Source organism: Hordeum vulgare, chromosome 4H, assembly GCF_904849725.1.
Source record: "Hordeum vulgare subsp. vulgare chromosome 4H, MorexV3_pseudomolecules_assembly, whole genome shotgun sequence".
Taxonomy (NCBI): Eukaryota; Viridiplantae; Streptophyta; class Magnoliopsida; order Poales; family Poaceae; genus Hordeum; species Hordeum vulgare.
In genome coordinates, this window is record NC_058521.1 from 137,385,834 (window position 1) to 137,403,174 (window position 17,341).

The window sequence follows — 17,341 nt, forward strand, 5'->3', positions numbered from 1 at the left end:
AATTCTGTCCAGATCTGAACTAACACGTTTAATTAGTTGTTAAACAGCAAAACAAATAGGTTCACGTGATTCTACGCGTCGTTACAAGCAATTTACACATAGAGAACATCTCCAACGGAGCTACGGTTCAAAAGATACGAGCACCGCAAGATATGATGGCATGAATGCAATATGTGTGCAATGACATTCACACGCATCTCAAAACACACAACCAGCAAGATAATATGAAACTACACGAGATTCTAAGCAAGTTATATATAGGACACGATCAAAACGGAGCAACGGTTCAACAACTACGAGCAAAACAAGAAATCACTACAATCTGCCAAAATCAGCCACATAGCATTTTTCTACACCCCACAACTACGAGCTACACAAATCCTATATACTCATCCAAGGCATGAGACAAGAGAGGGCAAGAAGCACTACAACATACAACTAAAAACACCAAGCATGGAAGCATGGATCACTGGGAAAAGAAGTCACAAAATGGCTTCTCACACACACTTTCAGACTGAGTGAAAATAACAGTTTATGAAACTGTAGTTTTCGATCTGAAGGCATATTGACATCAGCAAAACCATATGCTACAGGACTCTAAATGGCATGAAAATTCATAGCATGCTAGAGAATCCTAAAGTCTACAACTAACTCCATTGCACCAACCTCAAAAGAGCAACAGATCTCCACATAAACTCATGCAAAGACACCAACAAAATATAACAGATCTCAGACTTAGCAATATTTCAGCATCTCCAAATCAGCACTATTTCCTAGCAAGTAAAGAACAAACAAACCACACCTAAACATGGATTTCTATTGCAACCAAAAATACCAGGGGCTAGACTAAACATCAAAGGCCAACTCTCTAGTTGACAACTCCTTCAAATGAAGCACGGATTAAAACCCAGAAAATAAACAAAAGGGCAACATGGCAAAATATCGCGCAACCTAACTTGCTCGAAAGCTAAAACTAAATGCCCAGTTAAATCCTATGGATTTTTCTACCCCGAAAAGATATATAACATGTGGGGTTGCAAAATAAAAACAACACCACACGTATATGCGGATTATGTCCTAAACGTGAAATAATAACTAGCGACTACACCCTACATGCAAAAATACCAACGACTACTCTAAAATACATGGCAATAGTGTTCTGAAACATGAACACTTTATCTACGGTGTTCGAACAATCCGAACACGCACAAGAATTAAAACGGAACAAAAACATAATGGGACAGCAAGCTAAACTAGGCATTCGGCACGTCAAACATTTATGCAAGTTAAAAAAACATAATCTACGTGCAAAACTACACAATTTACATATACTACATGTTCCGATCCGACACACGGATAAAAAGTTACGGGCGTTCTAAATAACTAATAATTCCTGAGATAGAATTAAATTCTAAACCTAAAAACCACTAACGGGCCGAACTAACTGGGCGGAGCATAGCAATCATGCACATGGGGTGAGAAATAGTGGCTCGGGGGGGCTCTCACCTGGGCTTCATGGGCTGGCCTGGCCGGGCGGAGAGGCCTGGGCCGCGGGTGAAGACTCGGCCAGCTAGGCCTGCTCGGGCAGGAGGCCCACGCGGCCAGCCGAGCGGTCCAGGCAGAGAGCGCTGCTGGCGCACGTCCTCGACCTCCCATCGAGAGGCCATGGCGGCACGGGCTAGCAGGCAGGCGAAGCGAGGAGGCATCGGCGAGGGGGCGGCCAGGCCGCGGCACCTGGCGGCGGATCCGGCCTCGAGCTGCCCGGATCTGGCCGAGGGGCGCCGTTCCCGGCGACGAGGAACTAGGTCGGGGAGGTTTGGCGGTTGGCACCGGCGGGATCGGGGGGCGCTCGGGAGGCTAGCGGCTGGGCTACTCGGGCCGGCGGCGGGGACAGAAGGCGGGCGGCGGAGGACAACGAGGCTCCGGTGGGGCTTCTGGCGACCTGGCCGGCGATCTCGAGGGCTCGTGGCGGCGCGGGCAGGAGGTGGCGGCTCGGCACCATGGGCACGAGAGCACGGGCAGCTCGGGAGCTGCGGGAGGAACGGGCGAGGCGGCGGCGGCGGTTCGGGCCCGACGGGCCTTGGATGGGCTCGGCGGGCCCGTGGTGGCTGGAGGCTGGTGGGAGGAGAGATAGAGGTGGGACTAGGGTTTCGGGGTGGCACGGATCCCGAGGTGGGAGGAGAGGGGCTCCCTAAAATGCACGGGGGTCTATTTATAGACAAAAGGGGGCTAGGTTTACCGGAATTTCGTTCCGGATCCAACTGCGCGGTCGGAATCAGACAAAATCAAACGCGGGGACCGTTAAGTGGCCGAGTAGAGTAGTTATCCGGAGATGAGAGGGAAAACGGGCGGCCCGGCAATGAGATTTAAAACACCGAAAGGCGTCCGACGAATAACCGAAAACGGTGCCGCTACGGTCGACCGTTCGGGTACCAGACGGACTCCGATTGCGACAAAATTCGACAGGCGGCCTAGCTATATTAAAATAAGACCGCATGTAAAGTTCCAACCCAATCAGAGAAAGTTTTACACGCACTTTTAAAAACAAGATTCGAACGATGCCGCGAGCGCGTGCGTGTGTGGTCGGGCTTAGAACGGACAACGACGAGAACCGGGAACTAACAACGGATGCAACTTTCGAAAACTGGCGGCAACGGGATGCCGATGCAATGCTGATGATGCGCATGATGCAATGATGATACGACAAATAAAAATAAGACACGCGATGAAAACGAAATAAAGGGGGAATCTTCTGGGGCGTCGGTCTCGGGCTGTCACAATAAGCCTCAGATTGCGATCCCAGTAAACAAAGTTGCTTCCATCATCTTTCAGCTTAGCTTTCTCTAGGAACGTATTAAAATTCAGGGTTGCTACTGCGCGAACCATGGATCTATAACATACAATTTTGCAACACTTAGACTATGTTCAAGACAATTGAGTTTAGCTAATCATATTACTAATAAACTCCCACTCAAATAGACATCCCTCTAGTCATTCGAGTGTCGCATGATTTAAATACACTAACTCAAGTCCGATCATCACGTGAGTTGAGTATAGTTTCAGTGGTGAACATCTCCATGTTGATCATATCAACTATATGGTTCATGCTCGACCTTTCGGTCTCTTGTGTTCCGAGACCATGTCTGTACATGCTAGGCTCATCAAGTTTAACCCGAGTGTTCCGCGTGTGCAACTGTTTTACACCCGTTGTATGTGAACATTGAGTCTATCACACATGATCATCACATGGTGTCTCGAAACGACGAACTTTCGCAACGGTGCACAGTCGGGGAGAACACAATTTTATCTTGAAATTTTAGTGAGGGATAACCTTATAATGCTACCGTCGTCCTAAGCAAAATAAGGTGAATAAAAGGATTAACATCACATGCAAATCATAAGTGACATGATATGGCCATGATCTTGTGCTTCTTGATCTCCATCACCAAAGCACCGGCATGATCTCCATCGTCACCGGCGTCACACCATGATCTCCATCATTGTGCCTCCATCGAGTTTGTCGTGCTATCTATGCTATTACTACTAAAGCTACTACCTAGCAATATAGTAAATGCATCTGCAAGCACAAACGTTAGTTTAAAGACAACCCTATGGCTCCTGCCGGTTATCGTAGCATCAACGTGCAAGTCGATATTTAACTATTACAACATGATCATCTCATACATCCAATATATCATATCATGTCTTTGGCCACATCACATGCATACCCTGCAAAAACAAGTTAGACGTCCTCTAATTTGTTGTTGCATGTTTTACGTGGCTGCGATGGGTATCTAGTATGATCGCATCTTACTTCCGCGAAGCCACAACGGAGATATGAAAATTGTTATTTAACCTTCTCCAAGGATTGCCTCGGTCAAATCCGATTCAACTAAAGTTGAAGAAATAGACACCCGCCAGTCATCTTTTTGCAATAAGGTGCATTTATGTCGATGAAATCGGTCTCTCGTAAGCGTACGAATAAGGTTGGTCCGGGCCGCTTCCATCCAACAATACCGCCAAATAAAGAAAAGACTAAGGAAGGCAGAAAATTGAACATTGATGCCCACAAACTCTTTTGTGTTCTACTCGAGATATCATCTACGCATGAACCTAGCTCTGATACCACTGTTTGTGAACGTTGCATGGGAAACAAAAAAATCCTACGCACATGAAGACCTATCATGGTCATAATCATCTACGAGAGGGAGATCGGATCCACATATCCTTGTAGATCGCTAAGCGGGAAGCGTTAAGAAATGCGGTTGATGTAGTGGAACGTCTTTGCGGTCCAAATCACCACCGTCCAACGATCCGTCCCGATCTAGCACCAAACGGGCGGCACCTCCGGGTTCAGCACACGTACAGCTCGATGACGATCTCCACCTTCTTGATCTAGCAAGACAGACGAAGAGGTAGCTGAATTCTCTGGCAGCATGACGGCGTGGTGGTGATGACGGTGGAGCTACTCCGGTAGGGCTTCGTCGTGCCGTATCGATCTAGCTACGATGTGTCACGAAGTAGTGGAGGGAGAGAGGTTTGCACAAAGGCTTGAGGTGCAAAAACCCTCTCAAACCTCCACTATATATAGGAGGAACAAGAGGGAGGTTGCCTTGCCTCCTACTCCAAGTAGGAGGGCTCGGCCGAGCCAAGGAGGAAGGTCTCCTCCTCCAATTCGATTTGGTGGAGGAGTCCTTTCCTTCTTGTCCACCTCCTCCCCTTTTTTTCCTTTCCTTTTTTTTGTTGCTTTAGCCGAAATAGCCATATTGGGCTGGCCTAACCATCCCACTAAGGTCTAGTGCGCCACCCATGGGCCTATTAGGTCCTCTCCCGGGTGGGTGTCCCCTCCCGGCAAAACCCCGGAACCCATTTGTCACTCCCGGTACTTTACCGGTAATGCCCGAAATCTTTTTGGAAACCAAATGCAACAATCCTATATATCAATCTTCCTTTACGGACCATTCCGGAGACACTCGTGACGTCCGGGATCTCATCCAGGACTACGAACTACATTCAGTTACCAACATCAATAATTAAACTAAACCAAAAACGTCATTGAACCTTAAGTGTGCAGACCCTGAGGGTTCGAGAACTATGTAGACATGATCGGGACACTCTCCGGCCAATATCAAATAGCGGGACCTAGATGTCCATAATGGATCCTACATATTCTACTAAGATATTATCAGTTGAACCTCTATGTCAAGGATTCACACAATCCCGTATATCATTCCCTTTGTCCTTCGGTATGTTACTTGCCCGAGATTCGATCGTCGATATCGCCATACCTATTTCAATCTCGTTACCGGCAAGTCTCTTTACTCATTTCGTAATACAAGATCCCGTGGCTAACTCTGTAGTCACATTGCTTGCAAGGCTTGTTTGTGATGTTGTATTACCGAGTGGGCCCCGAGATACCTCTCCGTCACACGGAGTGACAAATCCCAGTCTTAATCCATGCTAACTCAAAGGACACCTTCGGAGATACCTATAGAGCACCTTTATAGTCACCCAGTAACGTTGCGATGTTTGATACACACAAGGCATTCCTCCGATGTCAGTGAGTTACATGATCTCATGGTCATAGGAATGTATACTTGACATCCAGAAAACAATAGCAACAAAATGACACAATCATATGCTACGTTTATAGTTTGCGTTGTGTCCATCACATCATTCTCCTAATGATGTGATCCCGTTATCAAGTGAAAACACTTGTCTATGGCTCGGAAACCTTAACCATCCTTGACCAACAGGCTAGTCAACTAGAGACTCAGTAGGGACATTGTTTTGCCTATATATCCACATATGCATTTATGTTTCCATTCAATACAATTATAGCATGGATAATAAATGATTATATTAAGACAGGAAATATAATAATAACTATTTTATTATTGCCTCTAGGGAATATTTCCAAGAGGGGAGGGCGCCTGAGGTCACGAGAGAACCGAGGCGGTCCTCTGCGTCGAAGGTGATGTCATGCGGCGGGCCTGCAGACTCAAGAATGGCCTCAGGGAGCTCCGCACCCTGTCGCCTCTCGAGAGCCGCGCCCGCCCTATGGAAGGATGGCTTGGAGTGCTGGCCATCGCCCGGTGTTTGGGATCCGCCCAGGATGCACGCGACCTTGCACCGCCACCGACGTGTCGTGGCGTCATCGCGGACCGAGGGCGCCTCGCGCCTACACACGCCTAGGCCGACACCCCAATATCTATGCCCTGTACCCCCCGCTTGCAATGACGGCGGGCAAGGTAGTAGTGGAAACACCCTGGCCCCTTTGGGGCAACACCGAGCTTGGCGCACCGGCCCCGCTGATACGTCCAAAACGTATCTATAATTTTTTATGGTTTCATGCTACTTTTATGCTTTTGATAATTGTTTTTATATTAAGTTTATGATTTATTTGTACTAACCTATTAATAGTTGCAAAAGTGCACAATGTTCTTGTTTTACACTTTTATGTGTAGGAACTATCAAAAATAGAAGAGGAAATCTTGTTGGAGTCGAATTGAGACTTTCCTAAAATCTGTCTGAAAACTTTTTTTAAAGATGTCCACGTTACGGGTCGAAAACGGCCTCAAACGGAAGTCTCATAGAAGACAAAAGTGTGAGTAATTTTATTCTGATAATTCTACACATACAATTCTGCGCATTTGGAGTCCGGACGCTCGAGGAAAGCCCGTTCTAGTGGAGGACAAACATCTGATTACGGGATTACGGGAATCGGTGACGTGATTGAGTCCAACTCTTACCATGTTTAATGGATTCGGCCAAGCCACGACTTTGGGACCTCACTAGGGTTGAGAGGAGTCCCTAGGAAGATTCTAGAGGTGCCCAAGAGACATTGTATCAAAGGGTCATCCATCGGAAGGCCAAGGATCATCGTCCCAGCTCATATAAGAAGAGGAAAACCCTAATTTCTCGGCAGACACCAAAAGCCACGAATTTTGCCTCCGCCCATGGCCTCATCTCCATGGGGGAGGGGCCATGGGGGAAGGCTCATCTACAGCACCAAGAAGCCATGGAGGAAGGGGGCTAAGGGGCGGCGCTCCCCCATGATGGTCGGTCGGCGCAGGAGGAGCCCCTTGCGCCGCCGACGGCCGCCGGCGCCGCCCTGCAACTCACGTGCTGCCCCTTATCCATCCTCTCCGCCATGATGCCGCCTTCACTGACACCTCCATCATCATCTCCTCCATAGCTACAGCAGTCCATTCTCCCACAAACCTCTGTAATTTCCTATGTAAACATGGTGTTTGATGTTATAAATTATTTGCAGATGATCTATTGCATCTATGTCATGTTTGTGTAGTCCCCTTTTTTCATATGATTGATTGTTGAATCTCCATGGATGATTTTGAGCTATATATTGAATTTGTTACAATACTATGGTGCCCATCATATGTTTATGTGCGCATGGATCACATCATAGGGTTTGTTGTATCTGGAGAAAGCTAGAGGGTGGGCTGCTTGAGTGACAGAAACATGAGCCCCAAACTAGTGATTAAAGCATATGGGATAAAGAGGACCTTTTGATCTTAATGCTATGGTTGGGTATTTTTAACTTAATGTATCTTCTAGTATTTACGGAAGTTTGCTAGAATTCCAATCGTAAGTACTTGCAATCATTGGATAGTGAGATCTTGTTAGCTTTGCCTCTCTCACATAAAAGAGGAATATCAACCTTGTATTTGACTATTTGATCATGGACAATTCCACCACAATTACCACCACTTTTCTGCACTCATGGTACTATTAGTTTATAGTTACTTAGTATACTTTATTGATGCAGCAACTAACTTTACTTTCATATATTTATTATCCTGCAAAACTATCTTGTTTACCCGTATTGTTACTCTAGTTTTATTTCCTAGATATTGCAAAACGTTCAGTGTGCGTAGAGTTGTGTCAGTGGTTGATAGAACTTGAGAGAATATTTATCCCACCTTTAGCTCCTCGTTTGGTTCGACACTCTTACTTATCGAAAATCCTACACACGATCCCCTAATACTTGTGGGATATCAAGACCTTTTCTGGCGTCGTTGCCGGGGAGCAATAGTGTGGGGTGAATGTTCTTGTGTGCACTTGTTTGCTTTGTCTCTAAGTAGTTTTACTTTCAGTTTTAAGTTGTTATCTACCTTTATATGGATAGGGAATGCGAATTACATAAAAAATTAGTTTCACTTGTTATCTAAAAACGTTTTCAAAAAGGAAAGTGATTGGAAAGATGAGTAATGGTTAAGTGGGGGTCGACCTTGAACACTTGTGTTCATGCCTATGAAACCAAAACAATTATTTCCATGGAAGCTTTTCAGTTAAAAACTTGTATATATTGTGAATATATTGTACATATTCCTCTGTACCATAAAAATAAAATATATAGATAACTTCTAGTTTGTATATGATGCTAGTTTGCCACTTTGCTGCCTAGAAACATATTTCCGTGCTCCGTCGTAGAAAATTTTAAAAAACGCCAGAACGTGATCTTCATATGAAATTTCTTGAGTGCAAATTACTTTTTATTACGTTACTTCTATTAGTTTTACTTTTCTAATTTGAGGTGCGTAGATAGGTCTAATAATTCGATCTTTACTGACTGTTCTGTTTAGACAGATTTCATGTGCTTCACTGTCAAAAATCGGGATAAATCTCATAATAGTATTTTGATCTGAAATGTTTTGTGCATAAACCTGAGATTTTGATCTGTCTTTCATTAGTTTTGAGTTTTTAGATTTGAGCTACCTAACTATCTCGTTGAGTGTCATCTTTACAGACTGTTCAGTTTTAACAGACTATCAAGCTTATTTAGTAGTGTGCTTATACTCAATGTTTATAATCTTTATTTGATCGATAAATGTTATAAATTGGTTAGTATACAGTAGGTAATCTTAAATTAAAACTTTTCAAAGCTTGAACATGAGTGGATTTTATTTAATGAGTACTAACCCTACTAATGAGTTTTGGTCAAGTTTTATGTGTATGTAGTATTTAAGATCCAATGGAGATGGTGATACGAGATGAATGAGAAGAGAAAATATCAATCTTGGGGACTCCCAAGTGCACCTCAATGAAGTATTCAAGAATATTCAATCATCAAAGCTTGTCAATTCCCAAGGCATCCCTCCTTTTTCCATGCCTAGCTAAAAGGCGTTAAAGAAAAGCGCTTGTGGGAGGCAACCCACCTTGTTTTCCTTATGTTTTCATGTTGTTTTCTTTCAATTTATTGTGTTTTATTTGAGTCTTGGAAGTTTTTACCTCTGTATCAACCTCTCCTTATCATTATTATTTCGTTTTGTGCCGAGTTTTAACCTCCGATTGCAACAAAGTTCAAAAGTTGTGACATGCTGTCCAGAAACAGATTATGTCTGCTTGACAGAAAAATTAGCCACAAATCACCAAATCATCTTGTTGATTTGAATTGTTTTGACATTATGCTCTATATAATTGAATTTCTGGCGTCTGTTCTGAGTTTTTTGATTTGAGTTGCATAATGCCCCGAAAAAAATTATTTACTACCTGCTGGTCTGTTTTTTCCAGATTCTGCCCTGTTTTGCGTTTCCATTGTTTTACAAATCTTAAGCTTGTTTTTTCTTTGCAAAAACCTTTTGGCAATATTGAGAAACAGTATCTCTTCCTGAAAATCTTTATTTCCAGTAGAGAATAAATTATTTTATTATGGGCACTAACCACTCTAATCAGCTTATGATGAGTTTCGTATGAAGGGAGTTTTCAAGTATGCGATGGAAGATGATGAAAGAAGATCGAGGAGTGTCAAGCGCTCAAGCTTGGGGATGGACCCATGCACCCCCAAGAAATATTCAAGGAGACTCAAGCATCTAAGCTTGGGGATGCCCCCGTGCATCCCCTTCTCCATCAACAATCATTAGTTCGTCCTTCTCCATACTATATTTTTATCACTTCATATGTTATGTGCTATGCTTGGAGCGTCCCACTCTTTACTTCTCAGTTTTTTTAGTTTCCTTTGCTGTAATAAATAGTTGGATCCTAACATATTAGTTTGGAGAGAGACACGCTCCGCTTTAATTGCTTAGAACGCTCTAGTTTTCACTCTTATTGTTCTGTGAGTGTTCAATTTTTCCTAGTACTTCGTTTAGCTCTTGTTTTCCACTCATATTTTGTTTAGAGCTTGTTAGTTTGCTTCAGTTACATATGATTATCTCTCTGTTCTTTAATTAATATTATCTATGAGAGTTGTTTCAACAAAGTTCATTGGTGTTGGAGAAGAGTACAATATTTCATGCTTATAGTGGTGCAATAGGAAGCTCGTTTAGAATGTGGCTTAGACTTTAACATGTCGTGTTAGATATTATCTTAATTATATGCTTAGTGGTTATTGATGTAGCATGACTTTTCTCAAATAGCTGAGAGTTCTTAATGTGCCATTGAAAGAATCATGTGTAGTTTTTATCATATCGAAGCATAATATTGTGGTATTCTCCTTTACTACTTCATTTGGGTTGACTTGGCGCATGCTCACACCATGTTATGACTACAAACCAGTCACTTATAGACTCTATGATCATTTAGTTTTTGACTTGTAATACCATTTATGCTTTGATTAATAATGTTTTTGTCGCTATGCATGATTATGGCCATTATTGCTCTCTTAATTCGTCGCTCTCACTCTTTTGCTAGGCTCCACATGTACTGAGTAAGAGCTCTACTCGAGCATCCAACTACTAAAAACCAAAGTTTGCCAAATGTGTCCACCATACCTACCTACATGTGGTATTTAACTGCCACTCCAAGTAAATTTCTCATGTGCTACCTTTAAAACTTTCAAAATTATTCCTGTTTTGTGCCTCTGTTTTAGCTCATGAGGAAGTAGTAGAAAATTCATGATATTCTCATACTAGACAAGCTTTATCTTGGATTTGCATGTCTAATCTGCAAACCCCTAATACGAGGAGGGACTGGCATGAGTGCGCCCAGCTCGTAAAAGATAATAGCAACAAACAAAACCTCCTTCACGCTTTGTTCATGAGAAATCAGAATAGTGATAAACAAAGGAGACTAAGGGGATGTGATAGTCCCCACTTTGGGAGTCGTTCCTCAAAACTTGTCCAGCATGAGAAGTATTGGGCTATCTGCTAGCATTCGTTGACAAATTATGCACCTCCCAAAAGCTTGTTTTACAATCTTATTGATTTCAAAAATCTCTAAAAGCTCTAGCACATGAGTAATCCATGTTTCCCTCTGCGAAGGGACTTTCTTTTACTTTTATGTTGAGTCTTCATCTTCTAACTTTATGCACCAATTAACAGAGCATTGTTGTCATTCTGAGTATAATGTGCATAGTCCCAAAGTTTATTATTGATTGATTCATGATGTGTTATTACTTGCTCTCAAATTATTTGTTCTAATCATCCACTTGAACTTTGAAGGTGTCCTGGCATTTATGTTTTGCCCCACTCTTAAGTACAAGCGGAATACCACTTTGCTATGTTTTCTTTATGCTCGAAACAAACATATAACTTTCAAGTGTATTATTATTCATGATCTTTTGTTTGTGTTACCTTTCATGTTGCAACATGGTTGTTAAGTTTCATTATTAAAATTATATCTATCATGCCTATGTTTAGAGTGCTATGATCTGAGCTTACATATGCTTTTACAAATATGACGATCAAGATTATGTTGATAGCATCTAACTCAAAAATTATTTTGTTTTTATCATTTCACCTACTCAAGGACGAGTAGGAACTAAGCTTGGGGATGTTGATACGTCCAAAACGTATCCATAATTTTTGATGGTTTCATGCTACTTTTATGCTTTTGATAATTGTTTTTATATTAAGTTTATGATTTATTTGGACTAACCTATTAATAGTTGCAAAAGTGCACAATGGTCTTGTTTTACACTTTTATGTGTAGGAACTATCAAAAATAGAAGAGGAAACCTTGTTGGAGTCGAATTGGGACTTTCCTAAAATCTGTCTGAAAACTCTTTTTAAAGATTTCCACGTTACGGGTCGAAGACGGACTCAAACGGAAATCTCACAGAAGACAAAAGTGTGGGTAATTTTATTCTAATAATTCTAGACGGCCCATTTGGAGTTCGGACGCTCCACGAAAGCCCGTTTTACTACAGGACAAACATCTGATTACGGGATTACGGGAATCGGTGACATGATTGAGTCCAACTCTTATCATATTTGATGGATTTGGCCAAGCCACGACTTTGGGACCTCATTAGGGCTGAGAGGGGTCCCTAGGAAAATTATAGAGGTGTCCAAGAGCCCTTGGATCAAAGGGGCATCCATCGAAGGGCCAAGGATGATCGTCCCAACTCATATAAGGAGAGGAAAACCCTGCTTTCCACGCACCCACCAAAAGCCACGAATTTTGCCTCCCCCATGGCCTCATATCCATGGGGGAGGGCTCATCTACAGCACCAAGAAGCCATGGAGGAAGGGGTCTAAGGGGCGGCGCTCCCCCATGATGTCCGGCCGGCGCAAGAGGAGCCCCCTGCACCGTCGGTGCCGCCCTGCACCTCACGTGTTGCCGCTTATCCATCCTCTCCGCCATGATGCCGCCTTCACCAACACCTCCATCATCATCTCCTCCATAGCTACAATGGTTCACTCTCCCACAAACCTTTGTAATCCCCTATGTAAACATGATGTTTGATGTTATAAATTATTTGCAGATGATCTATTGCATCTATGTCATGTTTGTGTAGTTCCCTTTTGTCATATGATTGATTGTTGAATCTCCATGTATGATTTTGAGCTATATATTGAATTTGTTACAGTCCTATGGTGCCCATCATATGTTTATGCGCGCATGGATCACATCATAGGGTTTGTTGTATGTGGAGAAAGCTAGAGGGTGGGCTGCTTGAGTGACAGAAACATGAGCCCCAATCTAGTGATGAAAGCATATGGGATAAAGAGGACCTTTTGATCTTAATGCTATGGTTGGGTATTTTTACCTTAATGTATCTTCTAGTATTTACGGATGTTTGCTAGAGTTCCAATCATAAGTACTTGCAATCAATGGATAGTGAGAGCTTGTTAGCTTTGCCTCTCCCACATAAAAGAGGAATATCAACCTTGTATTTGACTATTTGATCATGGACAATTCCACCACAATTACCACCACTTTTCCGCACTCATGGTACTATTAGTTTATAGTTACTTAGAATACTTTATTGTTGCAGCAAATAACTTTACTTTCATATATTTATTATCCTTCAAAACTATCTTGTTTACGTGTATTGTTACTCTAGTTTTATTTCCTAGATATTGCAAAACATTTGTGTGCATAGAGTTGTGTTAGTGGTTGATAGAACTTGAGAGAATATTTATCCCACCTTAAGCTCCTCGTTGGGTTCGACACTCTTACTTATCGAAAAGGCTACACATGATCCCCTATACTTGTGGGATATTACCCTCCCGGTGGCACGCCCCCCACCTGCCAGCTGAGGGCGGAGGGCCCCCCTACACTGCGGAGCACGGGCACTTTCCTACCCAAGGGTGGTTTGGCTCGACGAAGGTGGTGCTGCCAATGCATGAAGCGGCTGCTCACTCGGCGTGCGGATGGTGGGTATCTACCATGGAGCCATGAAGCCCGAGTCGGAACCGGAGTCGGAGAACGGTTGTGCACCCCTACGTGGCGCGCCAAATGCTGGAATCGGGGTTCCGAGGACCCAAGGGAAGGTTCAAACACTAGGGTGCACTCGCTCTCCGGCCATGTTCTACCTCACGGCTTCACGGCATTTCTACAGTAGTGCGAGCTAGGGAGACAAACTGAAACCATGCGGCAGTTACTTCAGGCCACCTCGCGGTATAAAACCCTACTCCTGCTTGTGTTGGGATTGCTTTTGGTGGAAGACAGGTACAAAGGTGGGTTTCTGCCCTAGCACGGGGATGAGGATGGATCCCCTTCTACGGAGGTCGGCCCTCTCCTATATACGGGCCTTGGTCCTCCTCCCCCAAAAACATAGGCGGGAAGGGTTGCCACAACGGCCATTTTTGAAGGGGGTAGGACTGCAGTCCGCCCTGACACACGTGGTCTTCGCGTGCAAAAGCTTCTCTACGTGACGCATTGGTGGGCTCGGAGATGACCTCCGTCCTGCGGGCCCTCCTGCTTTAGTCTCCAAACACCAAAAAGGAAACTCTCGAGGGCTGCTTTGGGAGCACGCGAGCTGTCCCAACCCACTTAGCATAGAAGGGGAAAAGACCCTCGTACACCATTGCTCGCACCGCTCCTGTGCCGTCTGCGCAACCTGTCGTACTCACGAGAAGGGGCTAGGTCATTGGACCCTACCGAGGCATCCTTGACGGGCTCACTCCATGGGGGCCTCAGGGGGAATAACCTTCCAACTGTTGCCCTCGAGAGGCCCTTGGCGATGATCTTCAAGCGCCCACCTCGCGAGGCACGGGCCTTCGCGGGGGTTCTCCTTGTCGGGCTCGCAGATGGGCCGAGTCAGGTTTGTCCCGACGCACCGTGCCTGGGGCCGCAGGCCGACGGGCCTGGGTACCCCTGGTCCCAGGGGGCTGATCCTTCCATCACCAAAGAAATCACCTTACACACCAACACGAACAACACCCCAAACGGCACGGTTATGACCAATAATATGCATTTTCATCTTATGCTTCCAACTTGCAAAGTTTGTACCATCAAAATATGGACCTCTATGATGGTAATTTCTCTCACTAGACGTCATACTCTCCTAGGTAGTGAAACCAATGCAATGGAGACCAAATAGCTCTGATACCACTTGTAGGATCCGAAGTATGTCTAGAGGGGGTGATTAGACTACTTGGCAAATTAAAAACTTAGGCTTTTCCCAATTTTAGTTATGGGCCAATTTTAGCAGTTATGACTAGTCAAGTTCACCCTACACATGTATATCTAAGAGTGTAGCAGCAGAAAGTAAACACATGTAAATGTAATGTAGAGGGTTGGGAACCAGTACAGGAATCAACTTCTTTGTCGTCTGCCACAGCGGACGGCACAGGGCCATTACACAAACGGCATAGACCTTTGCCATCCCTCGGCGGACGGCAAAATTTCCACGGTAGCTAGCGCCGGTAAAGAGGTCCTTTGTCGTCTAGTAGCAGATGGCAAAGATCTTTGCCATCTGTCTGCTATAGCAAGCAGACGGCAAAGGAAACTAGACAACAGCCGATAGGGACCTACTCTGTTAGATAGCTCACGGAGCCTTTGTCGTCTCTCGGGAGGAAGTCAATTTGTCGTCTGTCGTGTGGGGGGGATTTGTCGTCTACCGTGGGGGTTTTGCCCGCCGTGTGGGGGATTTGTCGCTCACCGTGGGGGTTTGTCGCCGCCGTGGTGGGGAGGGGCTTTGTCGTCCGCTACGCGGGGGCTTGTCTGCCGCCATGGGGTCTTTGTCGTCTTCCGTGGCGGGGCGGAGGGGTCTTTACCATCGGCCGTGGCGGGGGGCTTTGTCCTGTGCCTTAAGGGGTGTCATTCCCTCCTTGGTGGCCTTTGCCATCTGCCTTGGGACCTTTGTCGTTTGCCTGGGTCACCAGCTGATGGAAAGTGACCATATAGGTTAGCCATGCTGCCCCGGGTTGGACAAGTGTGCGCCAGGTGGCACCTTTGCCATCAGCTGTCAGACAGCAAAGGCCTTTGCCGTCCGCAAGCACACAGCAAAATGCGTGTAATGTCACTTTTTTGTTTGTTTTCAGATATTTCCCTGCATTTTCAGAATAGTTCCATGATATATATAATTTCAAACATCACATGTAGATTCAAACATCATAGAAGAAGCATAGGCAATGTATCTGACATCATCGTGAAAATATTGAGCAAGACAACAAATATTTTCACATAGTTCATCCATATATACACATAGTTTGAAACATCCCACTATTCATCCACATAAATCAAAACAAAAAGAAACCAGTAGCAGCCCGTCAATGCCACCTTCCATGGAGTGAACCAAATTTGCAAAATGAGAATAAGAAAATTAGAAGAAGAAGAAGAAGACTAGAAGAAGAAGAAGAAGAAGAAGAAAGAAGAAGAAGAAGAAGAAGAAGAAGAAGAAGAAGAAGAAGAAGAAGAAGAAGAAGAAGAAGAAGAAGGAGGAGGAGGAGGAGGAGAAGGAGGAGGAGGAGAAGAAGAAGAAGAAGCAGAGGAGGAGGGGGAGGAGGAAGAGGAGGAGGAGGAGGAGAAGGAGGAGGAGGAGGAGAAGAAGAGAAGGAGAAGGAGGAGAAGAAGAGAATGAGAAGGAGAAGAAGAAGAAGAAGGAGAAGAAGAAGAAGAAGGAGAAGAAGAAGAAGAAGAAGGATAAGAAGAAGAAGAAGAAGAAGAAGAAGAAGAAGAAGAAGAAGAAGAAGAAGAAGAAGAAGAAGAAGAAGAAGAAGAAAGAAGAAGAAGAAGAAGAAGAAGAAGGAGAAGGAGGAGAAGGAGAAGAAGGGAAGAAGAAGAAGAAGAAGAAGAAGAAGAAGAAGAAGAAGAAGAAGAAGAAGAAGAAGAAGAAGAAGAAGAAGGAGAAGAAGAAGAAGAAGAAGAAGAAGAAGAAGAAGAAGAGAAGGAGAAGGAGAATAAGAAGAAGGAGGAGAAGGAGAAGTAGGAGGAGGGGGAGGAGGAGAAGGAGAATAAGAAGAAGAAAGAGAAGATGATTACAATACTTATCTTATTTTTAGATTATTATGTCATTTAGGAGGAAGATAAGCTAAGTATATGACCATTATGAGCTAACCAAGGTTCTTATGCTATTTTTGACCTAACTAAGCTAATTATGTCATAAATGAACTAAATAAGCTAATTATGTCATTTTGGAGGATAATTAGCTAAGTATGTCTTTCTTGGGGAAAATAAGATAAGTATGTCGCATAATAGGGCTAACTAGCATTTGTGAAGCTAACTATGTCATAAATGAACTAGATAAGCTAATTATGTTATTTTGGAGGATAATTAGCTAATTATGCATTTGTTAAGCCGAACACTAGAGAAAATTTACCGTCGTCGTCATCAAGGATGTGAATCACAGAGGTTGCTCGGGGTGGGTTCACCTAGAGATGGTTGCCTTGGAGAAGGGTTGTGCGATGTGGCTCGGGAGTTATTATGCACCAAAGATATTTTGCAATGTCTTGTTAGCATGATGACACTCAAATGTTAGTACTATTAACTAATGACCATTCAAATGAAACTCGCGGTTACAACCGCAGAAATGTGTGGCATTGGCGGAGGGGTCTGACCGGTCTTCTCGCACATAGACTGCATATTTGGTTTTGAAGGGTCAGTCTTATTAGTTGGTAATGAAAAACACATTACATGCATGATTTGGCTAATGTGAAAAAGAAACTTATCACAAGGAGCTCGTACATGGCCCGGTGAGCCGCCTCAATCC